A 13,256-nucleotide genomic window follows, 5' to 3' on the forward strand; every position below is an offset into this window, starting at 1 on the left:
AACAATCTAATGGCAAATGGGATATATTCAGAAAGAATATCTAGGGGTTTCAGGGCATGCAGCTTAGGCTTTGGTCCATTGTGCTGAGATAAGATCAGGAAAGAAAAAAAAAAGAAAAGGTTTCTGGGTTGGAAGGCATAAAACAGGTGTCTTAGCAGTGAAGGTCTGCAAGCAACTACATTAGTCAGAGGGGCTTCTGGGGCATATTAAAGCATATCTCACCCAGGAGACAGTCCTCCCGTCTTACCATGTTTCACATGCATCATGTTTATTTTCTCCCTCTGGGGTCACGCTGCTCCTCTGATCAGGGTGTAAAACTTGATTTTCTCCTACTCATAGGCTTCTTTAGTTGTGCCAGTGAACCTCTCTGGAGTTCTTGTCAGAAGGTATCATGAACTGCATGACCCTTTTGTCAAGGAGATTACTGGTGATTGATCACAATATTTTAAAATCCATGGAGTGATAATCTGATGCTTCTTTCTTCTTTAAAAAGTTAAGTGTTAACAAGAACACATGGTATTATATCCAAAGCATAGTTAAGCAGGAATCCAGTCTTCTATAGCTTTCAAACCTGCTAATTTTATTTTATTTATTTTTTGCCATCCAATGTGTCCCAGGCTTTATTTATTATTTAAGAACAAAATGAGTGACAGGCTCACGATCAAAACAGCATCACTGAACTTCATCTTCCCCACCCTTTTTGTGCTTGCGACCCCTCCTCAGTAAAGGAGCTTCACCCCAAAGCTGTGGTGGCTCCAGGTTCTATCTACCTCTCTCCCCCTTGCCTCAGGTCACCTCATTCCCAGGCAGAGCTGGCACCTCAGTTTGAATGCATGGGAGAGCCCAGAGCAGCAACGGGAACAGTAGGAATGGCCTTGCCCTCAGGAAACGGGATTGGAGCGTAGAGTGTGGTAAAGTGGGGGCTCCCATAGCTTGGGGCACCAAAATGGGGCCCTGGGGGTAGAGGAAAAGATACAGCCCCCCCCCCCCGGAAAGGGGCCCGGCAGCCTCATACTCTTCTCGTTGGGAATAATCAGCGCTTGATCGTTTGCCCTTCTGGCGATGGTTACAGAACCACACTCGGACCACATCCTTCTCCAGGCCGAGCTGCTTGGCGATAATGCTTATCTGCTGTAGGGTGGGCTTCGGGCTCTACAGAAACATGCTCTCCAGGTTCCCCCTCACGCGGTTCTCAATGCTCTTCCGCTTTCTCTTTTGAGCCTGCACCAGGGTCTCCGCTTTGCCTATCTCCAGAAGGTTCTCGTTGTTGTCGGCTTCCTCTACCCACTTCTTCCAGCAGGGGGCACATCTTGCACATGTTCTTGAAGCTGAGCTGCAGCGCTTCAAAGCGGCAGACGGTGGTCTGGCTGAACACCTTTCCAAAGAGAATACCCAGGGTGTGCCCCAAGGTGATCCTCTTCTATTTCAGCACCTTGGCAAACTGCTCTAGCTCCTTCTGCAGATCTTTCATGTCCTGGGACTCCTCGTGACTTGGTTCCACCTTCTCCAACTTCACGGCACCGGGGCGGACAATGCGGGGTTCAGGGGAGGCCCCCTCCTAGTTGCTCTCCACTTCTGCTCCTGACTGATCCTTAGGCTGCGAAGTCTCCAGGCCAACTTGGGGCACTAGGTCCAGTCCAACCTGAGGTCCACAGTATGCCATCCCTCCACAGAATTCATACGGCGGGGGGGAAGAGGAGATCCCCAACACCTCTGAGCCTGGCCCAACCCCTTGCCGGATTCCAGGCCCACCTGGAGGCCCTTGAAACCTTATCCAAGCCCGAGGGTTCAAACAGCCTGGCTCCAGCCCTCCCGACCTATCACCCCCACCAGTGGGGGTGAGAAGGCGAAGTCTGAAGCCAGGTGTCCAGCCATAGGGAAAGGGGGCACCCCAAGCCGGGGCCTGACGGAAGGAGGGCTCACCTAGGGACTGCTTAAACCTCTCTCCCTCCAAACCTGCTAACTTTTAACTAGATGCCTGGAAATTGTGGTGAAAACACACTGAAAATTAGCTATCTAGCAATTTCAGTAAAAAGATACATTAAAGAATACATTTTTCTTAAAATAACATCCAATTGTTTTAAAACCTTCATGTAATAGTTTCTCATTTATACTTGAAATGTTTCCATACCCCGATATTAAGTCTCTCTGTAGATGCAATAAATCAGATCAAGCTGAATTAAAAGTCTAGGTTAATGTGCAAAGCAGCTCCTGGGTGGCCTCAGTGAGGAAGTAGAATACCATGAGGGGTAACCATGAGGCAGGTGGGTTATTGCATCCTAAGTANGGCTGCGAAGTCTCCAGGCCAACTTGGGGCACTAGGTCCAGTCCAACCTGAGGTCCACAGTATGCCATCCCTCCACAGAATTCATACGGCGGGGGGGAAGAGGAGATCCCCAACACCTCTGAGCCTGGCCCAACCCCTTGCCGGATTCCAGGCCCACCTGGAGGCCCTTGAAACCTTATCCAAGCCCGAGGGTTCAAACAGCCTGGCTCCAGCCCTCCCGACCTATCACCCCCACCAGTGGGGGTGAGAAGGCGAAGTCTGAAGCCAGGTGTCCAGCCATAGGGAAAGGGGGCACCCCAAGCCGGGGCCTGACGGAAGGAGGGCTCACCTAGGGACTGCTTAAACCTCTCTCCCTCCAAACCTGCTAACTTTTAACTAGATGCCTGGAAATTGTGGTGAAAACACACTGAAAATTAGCTATCTAGCAATTTCAGTAAAAAGATACATTAAAGAATACATTTTTCTTAAAATAACATCCAATTGTTTTAAAACCTTCATGTAATAGTTTCTCATTTATACTTGAAATGTTTCCATACCCAGATATTAAGTCTCTCTGTAGATGCAATAAATCAGATCAAGCTGAATTAAAAGTCTAGGTTAATGTGCAAAGCAGCTCCTGGGTGGCCTCAGTGAGGAAGTAGAATACCATGAGGGGTAACCATGAGGCAGGTGGGTTATTGCATCCTAAGTATTGTAGGCAAGGTCCTGTGCTTCTCAGGGGAGGAACTGACCCTTGACAGGCTTTCTGAGGAGGAAGGATCTGGAATGGGAGGAATGAGGCTGGGTGAAGCTTTCACATAAACATCCCAGAGTTCTTGGGTATATGGGTACACATTCAAGTCTGGCTAATTCCTGCAGGCATGGGACAACATGGGGAAGGGGTAGATAGGAGTCTGTGGACCCAGGCTTATTAGGTGGTATGAGTGTAAAATCAGCTAATTGTCATCCTAGAGACCTTAGGCATCTGTTCCTTAGGGAGGGTAAGAAGAAAGGCTGGTAAGGAAATAATAGATTATCACCAGCCCTATGAACTGGGCTAGCCATGGGAAGAAAGAAGGATGGCAGAAAGAATGGAGCAGATAAGTACCCTGGTTGTACAAAAGAGACAAGGCTGAAAGAGTGAGACATGCGAGTAGATGGGCTCTTTATTGGGACATGTTTGGAAAACTAGGTCCCAGTTGCTCCATAGGTGTCTGCTCTAGTGTGGAAAGGTGGTACCAGCACTGATGTCTTAGGAGCTTGGGAGCTGGAGGTAGCATGCCAAATGGATGGATGATGTGTTCTTCAGAAGTACTTGAGGCATCATATCTGCTACTTCAATGGAGGTGGTGAATACATCCATACTCTAAAGGTGTTAATAAAAGTTAACAGATAATGGTGTCTTTATTAGTGGGCTTGTGGCTGAGATCAACCTACCATTACTTGCCCAGTTAGCATCCACGAAGATGGTGCCAGAGCTGATGTATCTGGAGGGCCCCCTGTAGCAAGAGGAGTGAACCTACAAAATGTGCTTGAAAATAGGTAGGGTCAAAGAGGGGCTCTGGAGACTGTTTCCAACAGACCAAATTTCTTGATACAGTAGCAGAACATGTCCCAGGAACCTGCGGGTGTCTTTAAAACAACTGGGACCAGTTTACACTTTGTTGTCAAAGCAAAAGTCTTTGTATTAAAAGGCATGAACATTTTTCCTACGGCATGGTTTTAACCAGGTGAAACAAACATTTAAGTCTAAATTCATTGAACAAAAGAGGTTGAGTGAGTGGAGGAGGATGAAACTGAACATACCTATAGGGTTCTATTCCCTCTCTTATCCTAACCTGTGTTTTAAAGCTGGGACCAGGAAAATCAGCAGAAAGTTAAGCACTACAGAAAACTGTTTGCAGTCATGGCTCTATCAGTTCATCAGGACTGCATTTTCAGCACTAAAACTGTAAACCTCTGAAGTTATATCTAAAACCTGTTTATCTCCTACAACAATCTGTGAATGAGGAACATCTGTCTGTACTCTTAAAAGGAAACAACTAATGAACCAAGAGCTACCAAGCTGGTTGTAGCCTTGAGGGGGTGTGGGTCAGGGGAAAGCTGCTAAACTGGTAAGGCTATCAGTATCCTACTCATCCAATGCCATCAGATCTGAGAAGGATAAGCATAAGTAAGCCAGATTTCCAACTACCTAGGAAGTCCCAAATTTCTCCGTGGTTATTGTGGGACCAAAGATCCAGAAGCAGTAACTGTCTTTAGATGCCGAGTTCAGAAGATCTGACAGACATTCCTGTGGGTAGAAATTTGGGGAGAGTGACCTACTTGAGTTAACAAAATGGAGCAATGGATCCTTTAATGTACTGTTGTGGAGTCTTGACAGGGTCCTGTCCTTGGTTTAAAGATTAAGCAGTTTCTTGCTTCATAGCTGGTTTTGCCATATTTAAAGCATGCTTCCAGGCGGAAGTTCTGTGGCCATCAGTCTTTTTTGAAGAGATACAGGACACTGCCTTCAAGAGGACAATATTCTTCTTATAAAGATTTCTTAAGTAAGAATGGTAAAATAACATGATTAAGGCCATTGCATCCATTGGTCTTGAGTTCAGAACTATTCTTTTTGTAGTGTAAAGCCTGTCCTTTCTGACTACATCACAATCATGATGATGAGCTTACTTAGAGTCACAATATATGACCAGGCTTCCTTTTAGTTTATTTATAGTATTAGTGACTAAGCAAGGCAAGCACTTCGGGAGCATACTTCTCTGTTAAGATTGTACCTTGAAAGTGTGTTTTCTTTTATTTCAAACTAAAACATTATGGTCCAAGCTATGCTCACTCAGGGGAATACAGTACCTTACTGAAATATTTTATAGATGTTCTTCATGACTTTGAGCTAAGCAAGGTTTCTACTCCATGTGCCTAATATGTTTTTTCTTTAAAGTATAATCTTATATATACTCACTCATGAGTATACTCCACAAATGAGCATGTTTAGGACTGGATTTATCCTCTTGGTCAAGGAGAGCAAAAATATCACAGGAGAGGCTATTGGTTTTATGTTAGATATTTATGAGTGAAGACCGCACTTGTTTCTACAGCCATTACATGAAATGCAATAAGGGAGCCTGAGCTTTGTACTGTGAACCAAGAGAGAATATATAAAAAAATAAACATGTATACAGCTGTCATAGATCCTAGCCAGGAGTTAACTTCTATTGTTTGGTTAAATAGCTATGGTATGTATGTCAAATGATTTCTAAACATCAGTCTTTATGTCAGTTAGCTACTGTTGGTCATGAACATTGTTCATGGAAGAAAAGGTCTTTACAAATTGTTGGTAGTTACAACAGAGAGTAGCAGCAGGCCACCTGTACATCCCAGCCTCCCATCCTGAAATAACCTCACAGATACTGTATTAATTAAATCGCTGCTTGGCCCATTAGCTCTAACTTCTAATTGGCTAACTGTTACATCTTAATTTAACCCATTTATATTAATCTGTTTATTACCACAATGTTGTGGTCCACCAGCAAAAACTCAGCATGTCTGACTCCAGCGACTCCATGGCATCTCTCTGACTCCATCCTTCTTTCTCCCCATTCAGTCCATTCTTCCCTGCCTACCTAAGTTCTGCGCTATCAGCAGGCCAAGGCAGTTTCTTTATTCATTAATGGCAATTACAACACATAGAAGAGACTCCCACATCACCTCCCATTTTCTGTTTAAATAAAAAGAAAGGTTATAACTTTAACATAGTAAAATTACATATAACAGGTATCAAGCAAAAATTACAATTACAATATTTATATCTACTTTATCTATTATCATAACTCAGGAAAACTATAACTATCACTATAAATTCTTCAACTCCATCAAAGACTCCAGAAGTATATAATATTATTTACGTAAACAGGAGATGCATTGTAAACAACTTCCAAAACACTAGAATGGACAGACATCTCGCTGCCTTGAAAGTCAACCAATGTTTTTCTATACCATTGGGACATCCATCTTCAGTCTACAGACCCATAATATACAGCAGACTTTTCATGAAGCAGGAAAACTCAAAGACAGTTTCACCTATATTGGCAGTTTCTTTGTCCCTTTCTTTCTTTTGTATCCTGCAGAATGTCTAGCAGACTCTTTCATGAAGCAGGCACCCCAAAGGATCATCTTACCTTTAGGCAAGTTCAGCAGTCAGCAGGGGAGGGGACAAGAAAGGGGGTGGAACAGAGAAAAATGTATAGCTCAATAAAATAAAAAAAGAAAAAATAGGACTAATTATAGCTCATACAGCTTAGTCCTCCTATAATCAATCAAAAGGTAAAGACAGATGGACACTTGAATCTTTTTGACTATTTAGTCAGTCAAAGCTTACACTGTGTGTACTATTCATATTATTAAATTGAAGGCACTGATTATGTGGCTTTGGATGAGGTCAACCATACCCCAAATCTTTAATTCTAGAATTATCACATTGTGACTTTTCTCTTTTCGTCCAGTTCCAATACAAAATGCAACAGACTCTGCACACAAATGCCTGTCATTAGAAGTCTCACATGTCTCCACTGCTAATGAAATCTGGTTCTCTGTCTCATTATTACTTCCTATCCCTTGATAGCAAACCACTGTTGTAGATCGTCAGTCCCTCTTTGGGCTTCATTTGCTTGCCTAAGCAGTCTTGACATTAAGGTCAGTCATTTTATTAGATTGTCACACTCTCTTGCCCAAGAGCTGCCATTCTAATTCCAAGAATGGGTAAGTACAGTCATCTGCCTTCTTGCCTTTCAGTCCCAGGCTGCCAAACACTGCAGGAGAAAGTCACACAGACATGTGACCTGGTTCCACTCAGTGCTGGGCACTCCGCAGTCTGACAGAACTTGTTCTTGTGGGTGTTTTACAGTCTTTGGTCTCCTCAATGCCATGTGCAATATTCCTTCTCACTTAGGTTCTATTGGGGCACTTTCTTCCAGTCCCGAAAGAAAACCCAGCTTGATTTTCTTATCTAAAATTTCAGCTTTCCTGTCTGGTCCTCTCTGGTCTCTCTGTCTCTTTGAGTCTTCAGCCATTTTATACTGTAACTTCGCCTTATGTACCCTCCTTACCGGGTCACTTTGGGCACTCATTGTGCCTTGTTTTGTTTTTGACCTTACTTGGAAAAAATGATTGTATTAATTGTTTTTGCCTCCCTGCCTCCTACTCTGTCAATGTCTCCTACTTTCTCTGATGACCTGTTTAGCTGGCTCCTCTCTTGTGTAAGGTGACACTGTTTTGTGTTAGCCCACTTTGTGTCCCCATCAGAAGCAGCCCCCTCTGATGCCAGCTTCCCTTTAGGGGCAACCTTTCTTCTGAAAATTCAACATTCAGAATCCACAATGTACCTGCTTTCTGTATCTCTGTTCCTCCTGAGCAGCAGTTGACCGTTCCTGCCGCATCCATTTGTACAACTTCTCCCACATTTGTGTTCTATCCAAGATTATTTTCCAAAAATGACTGAAACAGATTAATACACGTTTTTCCTAGCTGCTTCTCTTTCATTTTTTCTTTTCACCTAACAATGTGTATGTGCTCTCGGATTTTAAAATCCATCAGTGGTTCCTAATTTATCTTTTATTCTTAGATTTTCTCACCCTTATTCCATCATAAAGAAACCTGTGCTCTTCTCTTTTTTCTTTTATTTAAATAACATTTTAAAATTTATTTTACATACTAAGAAATTTCCTTCCCCCTCTCCTCCTGTTCCCTTGCTTTTTCATCTACCTCCCTCCCCATCAACTCCTCCTCCATCTCCATTCAGAAAGGGACAGGGCTCCTATGGGCTTGCACAAAGCATGGCCATCAAGTTGAGACAGGTCTGAGCTCCTCCCCTGCCAGGGCCAGGGAATCCATCAAGTTACCAGGGGGAGTCATGCTCTGTTAGAAGCCTTACTAAGACACCAAGATACAGAATGGTCACACAGATGCAGAGGGCCTAGGTCAGTACTATTCAGGCTCTCTGACTGTTGGTTCAGATTCCATGAGCTGTCTCTGTGGGTTCCCCCATCAAGACCCTCCTGGTTAGTACAATCCCTCCTCCCTTTCTTCCTCAAGACTCTCAGCAAAGTGCTTTTCTGTGGATCTCTGTCACTGCTTCAATCAGTTACTGGATAGAGTATCCCTGACGCCAATTAGGAAGTCACCAATCTGCTTACAGTAGATGGCCAGTTCAGGCACCATCTCCACCATTGCTAAGAGTCTTAGATGGGGTCATTTTTGTGGGTTTCTGAGAGTTTCCCTGGCACCATGTTTTTCCCTAACCCCAAAATGCCCCCCCATCAAGACATCTCTTTTGTTACTTTTGTGCTCTTCTTTCTAAAGCCTGAGATTACCAACCACTTGCCTGAATTTACAGATGGAAGAAAGGGGATTGTGTGGGGGGTGCGTGGACCTAATTTCCTGCAAAAGATATACTGCCAATACTCATGATATCTGACTAAAGATGAAATTATAAATTATAAAAACACAACAATAAAAACAGTCATACATCATTACACAGATGAAGAGGCAGAAGCATGTACAATTGAGCAATGTGTTTATTAGGAAGAACAACTAGTTAAATAAATACTGTGCAGGAAGTTTTGGTCAAGTGCTAGCAAAATGGCCCAGTGGGCAAAGGCTCCTGTTGCCAAGTCTGATGACATTAGTTTGATCTCTGAGACCCCAATACTGGTATAACACCTGATTCTGTGTTAGCCTCTCAGTACAGTTGGTGCGCCACTGTACAGTACAGGAGCCAGGCAAGGGCATGGAGTTTGAAAGAACACATAAGAGATTGACCTGATCTTGCCTTTGGCTCTGGCACCATGAAACCATGAAGATGATGCTCCAGCACCTATAAGCACTACTTAAGGAGGCTGTGCCTGCTCAGTCCTTAATAAGTCTGCCCGCAAATTGGAGCCCTTTAAGTAAGGTCTCAGCACTGGTGGGAGGAACCCTGGTATAGTTAACTAGAATAATCTCAAGAGCCAATTTGTAAATAGTGTACTCCAGGGTCTGTGAATAACAGCAATGAGCCTTTTACAGTATAACCTAGCAGTGGTCTTTAACCGCAACCAACTAACAAAATTAACTGCAGTATTCATTTGTAAATTTAGCTCAATTTGGATGGCCAAGGCATTTGCAACCTGCCCTGAGAAGGTATCCATTGTGCTAGCAGAAGCAACTGACTAATGAAAAATCCAGCAGCCATAGCCGCTCTGGCAGCCACAGCAATCACCGCCATAATCATGGGATGGGTTTATAGAGGAATAATCCTTAGCACTCAGACGACTACAGCCAGCTCCTCAGGATCCCAGCAACATTTCTGTCGACAAGCCAGTGTCTATTTGATCTCTTGCCTCTGTACTGTCTTTAGGCTTCTGGACAGAAAAATCCACAGCATGCACCAGACACTCAGGTACCCATATTTGACTGTCAGTATCCTGTTGGAAAACACAAACAGTCCCTCTTCCCCACACCAGTACAGGATCTGGACCATACCAGGTGCCATCTGCTAGATTCTTCCATTTGACATGAGGCATCCTGGAAGAATCTGGCTGCCAATGCCAGTTGAAGCGGTATGAGATTGAGTATCAACAGTCAAAAAATTTAAAATGTATAAAATAAAAGACAAATAGTCTCTGGGGGTGGAACCATATTCCCCCTTTTTATTTTATGCAAATAGGCTTTGAGCGTACAATGCACTTGCTCCCCTATAGCTTGTCCTTGAGGAATAGGGTATTACTGTTTTATGGGAAATGGAGAACTCAGCAAAAATTAGCAAAGCCAGTGCTGGTGTAGGCTGGTCCATTGTCAGTTTTTACATTTTTTGGAACTCCTATGTTCCAGGCAAAAGCCTGGAGACAGTGACTTCTAACATCCCATAATTTTTCTCCTGTATGGGCTGAGGCAAAAATAAGATGAGAATATGTATCCACAGTTACGTGAACATATTGCATGTGCACAAAAGAAGGAACATGGGTAACATCCATTTGCCATTAATGATTAGGAGCAAGCCCACGAGGATTAACTCCCAAATGGGAAACGGTTAAAAGTTCTATACACAGAGAGCATTTATTTTAGATTTATTTATTTATTATGTATACAGTGTTCTGTCTGTATGTTTGCTGGCAAGAAGAGAGCACCAGATCTCATTACAGATGGCTGTGAGCTGGGAATTGAACTCAGGACCTCTAGGAAGAGCAGTCAGTGCTCTTAACCTCTGAGCCACCTCTCCAGCCCCTCACAGAGAGCATTTTTTAAAACAATATCAGTGGCTTGTTCTCAAGAAATCTTAAAATAAAATCTTAAAGACCCAGCATTTAGATGAAAATGCTTATGAGCATTTAGATGAAAATGCTTATGAGCATTTTCTGTAGTTTTATAAGATTTTTGATGCACTGTACAAATTTGGCGGATAAGCTGATCAGCCAATGTATTCCCCTCACTCAAGGGACCAGGGAGGTCAGTATGAGCCTGCAAATGCCCTACGTAAATGGGAACAGATTGGACCCAAAGCAAAGTTTGAATAGCCAATAACTGAATCTGGACTCGAGATACAGAGGCAATATAAGCTGCAGTTTCCAAAGATGCAAGAATTTTGCTTATATACTGACTGTCAGTAAAAAGGTTAAATGGTATATCAGCATATTTCTCTAAGGCCATTTGTACAGCAATCAATTCAGCCACCTGAGCAGATTTAGCATTAACAGACTGAATATCAAAATCAGGAGGGGAGGTCGCCACAGTTTGCCAGGTGGAAGACCCATCAGTAAACACATTCTGTGCCCCTGACAGAGGCTGCATAAAAAACGACTTTAGAAAAGCATACTGGATGATTTTTGAAAAAAGGGGATCAACTTATCAGAAGGATAATAACAAGGTTATGCTGGGGGAAACCTGCAGGGATTGGTGCATAAAAACAGGGTCCATTCTTTAGCAAAATTTTGCAGCCAAGTTATTTCTGCCTGGGTATAAGGTGTAATAACCTTATCAGGTAACATTCCAAAGGCTTGCTAACTAAGTTTGTGCCCTTTCTGAATAACATGTAGCACAGTAGATGGATACGAGATAACAATTTTTACAGGTGACACATGTTCATTTACCCATAGGATGGGTCCTTACTGCCAAAAAACTCCAGTAGCACTATGCTGAGAGGGAAAAATTATCAACAGCAGCAATTGACTATAATGAATATGAGCAGAGGCAAGCTTTTCCTCAATTAAAGTAATACATTGCCTTGTCTGAGGTGTCAACTTACGAAAGGAGGTTGGATCTGGATTCTCCTGTAAAATGTCAAAAAGTGGTTTTAAGACTCCAGTAGGAATTCCCAGACTGGGCCAGACACAATTGAGGTCTCCAAGCAATTTTTGAAAATCATTCTTAATTACAAAGATAGGAGTTTCCAGGGAGAAGTGGACAGCACTACACGTCCAGCTTCTAGCTGTTTTGGAACTTACTGTATGGACCAGGCTGGCCTTGAACCCACAGATACCCATCCTACCTCAGCCTCCCCCAAGTGCTGGGATTAAAGGCTTGTGCTGCCACACCTGGCTTGTTCCCAGGGCTGATTAACCTTCCCTTTACCCTCGCATGGCAATTCCTTTTTACGAATCCTGACCCCTTGAGGGGAAAACAATTCCTTGATCTAGCTCCACCTGACTCTCCCTAAGGGCAGAAACAATTACCTGAGCCACATGTGAGTGCCATCAAAGTCTCCACACAACCAATAAAGTTATTTAAATTACTATTTCTAAGGGGGCATATATCCTCTTGACACTATTTGTTAGTATTTTCCAAGGCTAATTGCTTTATGACCTGCATAGCTGAGTACACAACCCCAAAAATGCGACTTCCCAGGTGTAACAGGTGGTCAACCAACTCAGAGTAAGATTCTGAAGGTCCTTGAAGGACCTTAGACAGCAGTTCCCCTGCTCCTTTGTGAGGTAGAGCTTTCCACACTTTACCGCAGCTGAGCATAAACAGCAGGATCATAAGTGATCTGTGCTGCTAAACCAGCATACTGTCCTGCACCAGTTAACATGTCAAGGTTATGCTGAGGGAAAGCTGCAGTGGCATTACTCAGTGTGGTATTTTTGCAATTTTCCTGCATTTCACCTCTCCATAACAAATAATCCTCCCCACCCCAAGACAAGTCCTGCAAAGCTGCATCCAATCACTGGTATAAGGTTGAGTTCTGCAAAGGATTTCATTAAAGCTGCAGTGAAGGCAGCATGAGTTCCATAGGCCGTAACTGCTTCTTTTAGTTGCTTCATGTCCTAAAAGGCCAGAGGGTTATGCTGCCTGATCCTCTGTCCTTGTGGATCAATAATTTAATCTGTGGTGCTAAACCTAGGTACCTTCCTGCATCAGCCAACATGCCAAGGTCACGCTGTGGGGAAACCCCACCATAGCATTACAATCCTCCTGCATTTTACCTTTCCACAAAAATCTCTTTCTGAAAGACAGGCTCTGCAAAGCTTTCTTTCCTTCTTTTACTAACTTCTTTTTTATCAGTGCAATCTCCTTTTCTAAAGTTTCTTTTTTCTCTTTTAAATCCCTTTTATGATTTTCCTTGGGTTCACCTTCTTATTTAGCTTCTTTAGGTTCACCAGGTATACACTCCGTGACTTTTATTTATAGCTAGAAACCAATTATGAGTGAGTACATCCCATGTTCATCTTTTTGGGTCTGGGTTACCTCGCTCAGGATAGTGTTTTCTATTTCCATCCATTTGCATGCAAAATTTGAGAGTCATTGTTTTTTACCACAGCATAGTACTCTAATGTGTATATATTCCACACTTTCTTCATCCATTCTTCCTTTGAAGGGCATCTAGGTTGTTTCCAGGTTCTGGCTATTACAAATAATACTGCTATGAACATAGTTGAACAAATGCTTTTGTCATATGATAGGGCATCTCTTGGGTATATTCCCAAGAGTGGTATTGCTGGGTCCAGGGGTAGGTTGATCC

The 13,256-nt window shown here is 43.2% G+C and overlaps 1 pseudogene; it reads right to left on the minus strand.

The window, feature by feature from the left end:
• Positions 1–820: 820 nt before the first annotated feature.
• Positions 821–2,567, minus strand: LOC126495781 (POU domain, class 5, transcription factor 1-like; annotated as a pseudogene).
• Positions 2,568–13,256: the final 10,689 nt, after the last annotated feature.

Source organism: Alexandromys fortis, unplaced genomic scaffold (genome assembly GCF_014885135.2).
Source record: "Alexandromys fortis isolate MF-2015 unplaced genomic scaffold, M_Fortis_MF-2015_v1.1 scaffold_564, whole genome shotgun sequence".
In the NCBI taxonomy this organism is placed as follows: Eukaryota; Metazoa; Chordata; class Mammalia; order Rodentia; family Cricetidae; genus Alexandromys; species Alexandromys fortis.